A 7,241-nucleotide genomic window follows, 5' to 3' on the forward strand; every position below is an offset into this window, starting at 1 on the left:
TTTAAATTGATTATGTTGGCAAAATAGGCAAGTAAACAAATTGACATTAACAAGCGGTCATAAGTGAACATGTCATTTTCTAGTTTTTTAGGGTGCACATTGATGAATTGATCTCACCTGAATTTCACCGGTCACTACATGTGTGGCGACCCTCTGTATCTGAACTCTGACTCACTCAGATGCATTTATATCCCTAAACAGCACCTGCAAAAACACAAATCATCAGACAGATCACGCACACATCCAGTACTCATTCCAATCAATCAAGATTGTGTGAGGACCTCACTGGAATAAAATCAAACAAAGTAAATTCATTAAAGCAACTTAGGGCATATTTGGAAAATTGAAAAAAAAAATTGAAAATTAAAACAGCAGCTCTACTAAAACAACCATGAAAACACCCCATTAATACACAGGAAGGACAGCGAAACTGACTAAAATATTACATTTGGGAAATTAAAAACTTTAAATAACGCAAGTATTATCATGTTTATCAGAGCAGGATCAAGGAATGTGAAAGAGGGCTAAAAACAAGGCAAGTTGTCTTACATTAACACTTTCATGCTTTTGTTTGTATTTTGTCAAAACATTTGCACAATGTTGCAATTTTATCATGCAAAGATGCAAGAATGACCAAATAAGACAGTCCAGCACTTTACACAAAAACAAAAAAGCACAGGATTTAAACAGCAAAGTTACACCAGATCAATACACACCCATGCTATAATGCTTTCTAACACAGTGTCCAAAACAGGCGAGTTTAGACAACTAACAATGAGCAACCCAAGAATAATGCTTCAGTTTTTGGGTTTGCAGGTGAAGATAGAGGGGATGACCTCAAGTGGTAAGTATTTCCACACACACACACACATACCTTTTGGTTGCTGTGAGAGTAAATGAATAAACAATGTCTTTACCTCCAACGTTCCCACAATCCTTGAAAAACAGAGGGAATAGGAGACAGGATCTTGGAGAAACCTCAAAAGTTAAACCACTCAGGTATGTAATCCACAGTACAATACCAGTCTTAAACCAAAGTGTGTGACTGGGGTGTGCTTAAATAGTGTGGAGATGAGTGTGTTTATCAGGTGCAGGTGAGGATGATGGCTGAGTGAGTGCAGGTGATGAGCAGGAGGAATTCTGGGAATTGTAGTTTTGAGTGATATGGCTGGACTGTGGCTACGTTCAAAACTACATACTCACTGATTAGGTACTTAATTTCAATAACGATTGCTAAAAGAGTAGGTATTATATAGCCTGATGATGTGATCTAGACATCTGCCATGTTGATGTTATCATGTGACCTACAACATTATTACAAGCACAGCAACTAAATATGAGTGACAGATTTATTTCTTCTATCTGTAAATATCTTGATATTGATGAAAATGGCTTTTTGTGGTCTTGAAGAATCCAGCACCACTTTATTTTGTGATTGTAGTATAACCAATACATTTAGAGTTGTTCAAGATATATATATATATATATATATATATATATAGACACATACATAAACTACATTTACCATTTGAGGTTGTTGCAGATGTGTTAATTCACATTTTATCCTAAATAAATGTTCCTCAATTTCTCAACAGTACTAATGGACAAATAGATAACTTATATTTAGTTACTTTATAGATTTATTTATTTACCTTACAGCTCATGTGTAAAGAGTTGGCTCAAGGGGGAATAATAATAATCAATCATAACTTATGATTATTAACATTTAGGTCAGTTAATTGGATTAACGTCATGTATCTAAACTAATATTACAATCAATTAATCAGTTCGTCCAAACAAACTCTTTTGAATATTCATTTATTCTAAGAAAAGGGTTAGGCCTATCTTTCATGGCCACAGAAAAATACTTCTTTCTTGGCATGTGCAGCGCATAGAGCATGTGACAAGATCAAGATCTTAAAATAAACTTTGTTTGTAAGCAGAGAAACAGAACCAAATACATATTGTGCACAAGTTTTGTCAACAAAGTCACAAACACATGAGTAACATACAAACAATTACACAGATATTGGGTAGATGTATAAAGTGACAGAATGAAACCGGAAGCAGGAATTAGAACTAAAGAACCATCACCTTACTTTCAGAGTGTCTCATTTAATGTTTGCCTGCATAGCTTTTGCATTGGACACAATTCTTGAAGTTGTTGAACATTTAAGTTGTTGATGATTCTGTGAGTGTCAAATGTTGAAATTGCAATCGTTTTCTTCTCCATTGGATGAAGCAGATATGATGAATTGCATGGGTAGTTCGACTCTGTTCTGGTTGAAGGTTTCCTCTCTGTTCATGAGCACATGTGTTAGGGTTAGGGTTAGCCATGCAGATTGTGACCTGCCGGCCCTGGGCTGGAGAGGCCACGCACTGCATGAAAAGTGGGGTTTTCGTCCCCGTAAACTGCCGGAAATCTCCCTAATTTTCGGCAGTTAACGACAATTTACAGACTGTGAACGTCGCGTTCGTCTGTGACACATATTGACGGAAACGAACCATGACGTATACATGGAGCGCTCGCGGAGGTGTGAATGGCCCTAATTAGCATATGAATAGCAGCACTGCGCGCGCCTTGCCAGAGAATGGCTTGAATTTCCTCACTCAGTATTGGTTGAAATTCACTACATTTAAACAAGAAAATCACTCGTGATTGGTTGGCAGATCTGTTACTATTGGTCAGCCGACATAAAATTATAATAATAATAATATATATATATATATATGTATATTCATATGATATGCTATTATGTTGTATATTTATGTCATTGTTATCCTATGGACTAAATTATTATTACCATCAAGGACATGAATTTATTGAGGAAAGGAACATTTGCCACATACTGTTTATTCAAAGAAATAGCTTTATTAGAACAAACACACAACTATGTACAAAGCATAGGAGAACATCTTCAAAGCACAGAAAACATGTCCTCCACCCTCTGGAAACATGGGACAACATACATACAGCACTACAGTTATACAAATAAATCAATAATATATTGCATCTTTATTCAAAAATAAATTGCCCTGAATGGCATCAGAATTGGGCAACAGATATATCGAACACAGAAGGCAGAATTATGAACGAATAATAAGGATGTAATTTAAAGGGATTGTTCACTTTGAAATTAATTTTTGATATGTTTTATCTTACCTCAAGGGCATCCAAGATGCAGGGGTCTTTGTTTCCACAGTATTTTCAATTTTGATATTTTTAGGTCAAACCGTTGTTGTCTGTCAGTCATATAATGCAGGTCTATGGTCACCACCTCAAAGAGCATGCACAAAGAAGACCAAATTAAACATGATTTAATGACTCATAAATTAAGTACACATTGATGGACTAAGACACGAAATGAGCGTTTTGTGAGAGAAAACAAACAGTATTTATATTGTTATTGTATAAATGTGTATATATATACATATTTAGATATACACAAAAATGCAATATATCTTAATATGTTTAGATCTTCACAGTAAAACTTCTGAAATCTGTGTAAACAATGAGTGACGTACCAGTGCAAGATCGCTTCTGGCACTTTCCGCCGCATGCGCAGATCATATATATATATACACACACAAACACACACACTGTTCATTTTCTCACACAAACCGCTCGTCTCGTATCTTAAGCCATCAACGTGTACTTACAGTTATGATTCATTAAATCATGTTTAATTTGTACTTCTCTGTGCATGCTCTTTTAAGAGATCCCCATAGACTTCCATTATATGACTGATGCCCTTGATGTAAGCCAAAACATTTAAAAAAAATAATTTCAAGTAAACTATCCCTTTAAAACTCTTAATTCAAGTCCTGTAGGCTTGGCTCATCAGGGCGAAGTGAATCCAAGTCTTTGCGACGCGTGCTTGAGGTTCACCTTGATGTACATACACCTCAGTGGCTGTGGAACCGAATTTCATGACCCCTACTGCAAAGTTGAAAAAGACAATGATTTAGATGTATGCAAAGGCAATCTGCCCCAAGTCCCCACATTTGTAAGCAAAAATATGTTTCTTCTGCATCCACTACCTGGTTTCCTTCAGGCGATGGCGGATGTCGACCAGTAGTTTCAGGACCTTTTTCTGGAACACTGAAGTAAACAAACACATTTGGTGATGTTTACAATACTCTAATTAGAATAACAAAGTTTGCTAGCTCACAAGGGAGAAGGTGTCTATTAAAAGTGTCTTCTCCACTGCCAATAGATCAATACTTACCACCAGGTTTCAGTCACTGCATCTCCCAGTCTCAGTCACTGCATCTATACCACAAACAAATGTGTTATAAAGTTATTATCAAATGATGAAACTGAACAGATTTATAAGATATTTAATAACTTGGTCAAACATTTATAACTGAATATAACATGCCATGTTCCAGTTCTCTTTGGCGTTTTCACCACTGTCTCACGCTCAAAGTCATCTATAAACACAAACGTTAATACAAATTAGTTTAGTTTTACTTTTTATTTGACTGGGGCCTGTTCAAAAGAAAAGAGGATAAGATCACAACACGTAACGTTACCTTGTTTAGGTGTTTTTTCTCCTATCAGCGAAGGACACCTCACTCCTTACAGTCCCTGAGAGACAAAACAAATCACAAACACCTGAAGATTTCACTCATCACACAAAGTGATGCAATTTAACAAACAAGGATAGCCTACACTAGAGCATACAAGCACATTACGCGCTTTATGTTTCATGACCCTGGCACTTATTATTTTTTCATAATTTCTGACGATATTCACAGTAAACGCATTGGGAAAAGCCAATTGAACACTCAGTACGAGTTAGTGCAGTACAGTTACTACTGTACTGTAGTACTAACGTACAGTTTAGTGTCCCAAATTGTTCAAATTGAAACGAAACTGAAAAAGAATTAAGAGCAGCAAGCTAACGCAAAACAAAAAACTGTTCCGTTAGGTTAACACCCTTGGACATTCGCGGCAGTAATCACAGCAGATTTGTGAAGTTTAAGACAATAACGCTAAACTACCAAACACTATAAGTACACATGGACATAGAATTCACTAAGTTGGACGAACTTACCTTCAATTTAGAGGAAAAGATGGGTTCACCAGCGATCATGACGGCGAAGCAGGCTGAATATCTGTGCCGTTATTTCTCTGCTTGAATAACACGCCACATGCCTGGCCTGCCAATCAGAGGGGCTGACGTTATAGGTTGGATTATGATGATATGCTGCCTCAGCCAATCAGAGTTACGTTTACTGATTTTTGACTCAGGTTGAAAGGCTGTCGTCGGCTGTCCTTTTCTGCTACTGTTCATTTTAAATTAGGAATAAGGTGGATATACCCAAATAGGCTACCATGAAATGTAAAAATACATATATGCATAAATAAATAACTTTATTAGGCTACTTAAAATAAATAAACCAGTAAAAACATCAAAATCATATATTTTTGAAAACTACTTCTGTAAATGTTATGATGAATCTTGTAATTGTATTAGGAAAATTTCATATTCATAAGAGTAAAATGAATAATTCTAAACCTTGTTTGAAGTTTTTTTTTTGGGTCTGATTTTCAGTTTTCAGTATATTGAGTCTCTCAAATGTATCTATAAAAATGTAGTGATACAATTGTATTTGCTAAAGAACATTGAAGCTAATTGAAAAGTGAATTATGTGTATGCTATTTTCTTTCTTTAAATAGTACAAATTACTGGTTTCTAACTTTCTCTTAAATCATAATATTATACACAATAGAGATAGTCCCTTTCCTGTTTTTATTTCATTTGTTCAATTCTGTCCTATTTTTATTTGTTTCTTATTTATTGTGAAATTATTATTTGTTGATTGATATCTTTTTGGATGTCATGTTGCAATGTTAAAAAAAAAACACACACAAAAAAAAAAAACACGGTAATTAGGTTATACTGAGCCTGATCTATTTCTACCAGAGATTGTCTTAGAATGAAGTTCCTTTCAGAAAAATGTTACCTGGGGTGAAACTCCCCTACCCTTATTTGCATGTGTATAGCTCACAGCATTTTCATTTACATGTCAAAGCCTCCTCTAGATTTAGGAGAAGGGGGGACAATGGGGGGACAACTGCCAAGCAAGGCCCACGTCAATTTCCGGCAATTCACGGCAGTTTTGAGTGTTACCTGTAAATTGCCGTGTGCAGTCGTAAACCTGAACTTCCACGACAATCTACAGTGCCGCTTACTGACGAAAATCCCACTTTTCATGCAGTGACGCAGAGCCTAACCAAACAGTGAGGAAGTCGGAAGAGTTGGTTGCCCATTCAGGGTTGGTAAAGTTGCAGTTTCTTCTGAGTAGGATTGAAGAAAACACAGTCTGACTCTGTTAGAAGAGTGAAGGCATGCCACAATGGGCCCGATAGGGGGTCCCCACAGACATTGGCAGCAGTGAAGGCCAGTGTAGAGATGGAACAGAGATTGTTCAGATAGGCCTTAAAGACTGGTGACTCCGGTGAGAGAGTAAGGGCTCGGAGTGTTACATCCAAAACTTTAATATGCTGGGCACATAAATAACATGTACATGGATGTTTGTATATGTGTGTGTGGTCTGAAACAAAGGATAATAGTACAAATTAGACAAAATGATATTACAGTCATTGTTAAATTGCTACAGATATTTTCATACTGAACAGTATCAACAATCAACAATTTACAAGCAATTCCACAATTATAATAGTGTATCATGTCAAATAACTGTAAAATGGCAACAGATTAACATTTTAAATGTTAATATGACAACACATTATAACATTGTCTGAGGAACTAGCACGTTAGCTTTCTGACATTGAATAACATTTCTGACAAAGTATCGAATAACATTATCTTGTGCACATACAACTTGCAAGATTAATATACCATTATAATAATATAAACAACATTATTATAGTGCACATTTCTACATGAAATAAGAAATAAACTCACTTTTCTGCACGAACGCACACAGCTTTGAAGTTTACATGCTCATCGTGACCCAGCGCGTGCGGTGTATCTGATCTGATATCTGATATCTGATATATACTTTATTGTCCCCGAAGGGAAATTTGTGATGGACACTGTCCATTCCGTAGCTTTACACGACAGCAAAAAAAGACAATTCACAACAAAAAAAGAAAACAAACAGATATTGCACACTCTCTATATTGCACACTCTCTATATGGCCCGACATATTACATACTCCATAGAACACATACAAATTACAGTTAACATATTGCACTCTCCCTTAG

General features: G+C 36.0%; 1 long non-coding RNA gene across 1 annotated transcript; it reads right to left on the reverse strand.

Annotated features, from left to right (window-relative positions):
- Window positions 1-2,850: 2,850 nt before the first annotated feature.
- Window positions 2,851-5,136, reverse strand: LOC148970505 (uncharacterized). Its single transcript, XR_016148213.1, has 6 exons — window positions 5,061-5,136; window positions 4,537-4,591; window positions 4,383-4,434; window positions 4,230-4,273; window positions 4,042-4,102; window positions 2,851-3,940 (listed from the first exon to the last, which is right to left on the reverse strand). It is a non-coding gene; the product is annotated as an uncharacterized LOC148970505 (long non-coding RNA).
- Between the last annotated feature and the right edge of the window lie 2,105 nt (window positions 5,137-7,241).

Source organism: Pimephales promelas, chromosome 20 (assembly GCF_988280905.1).
Source record: "Pimephales promelas chromosome 20, fPimPro1.hap1.1, whole genome shotgun sequence".
Lineage (NCBI taxonomy): Eukaryota > Metazoa > Chordata > Actinopteri > Cypriniformes > Leuciscidae > Pimephales > Pimephales promelas.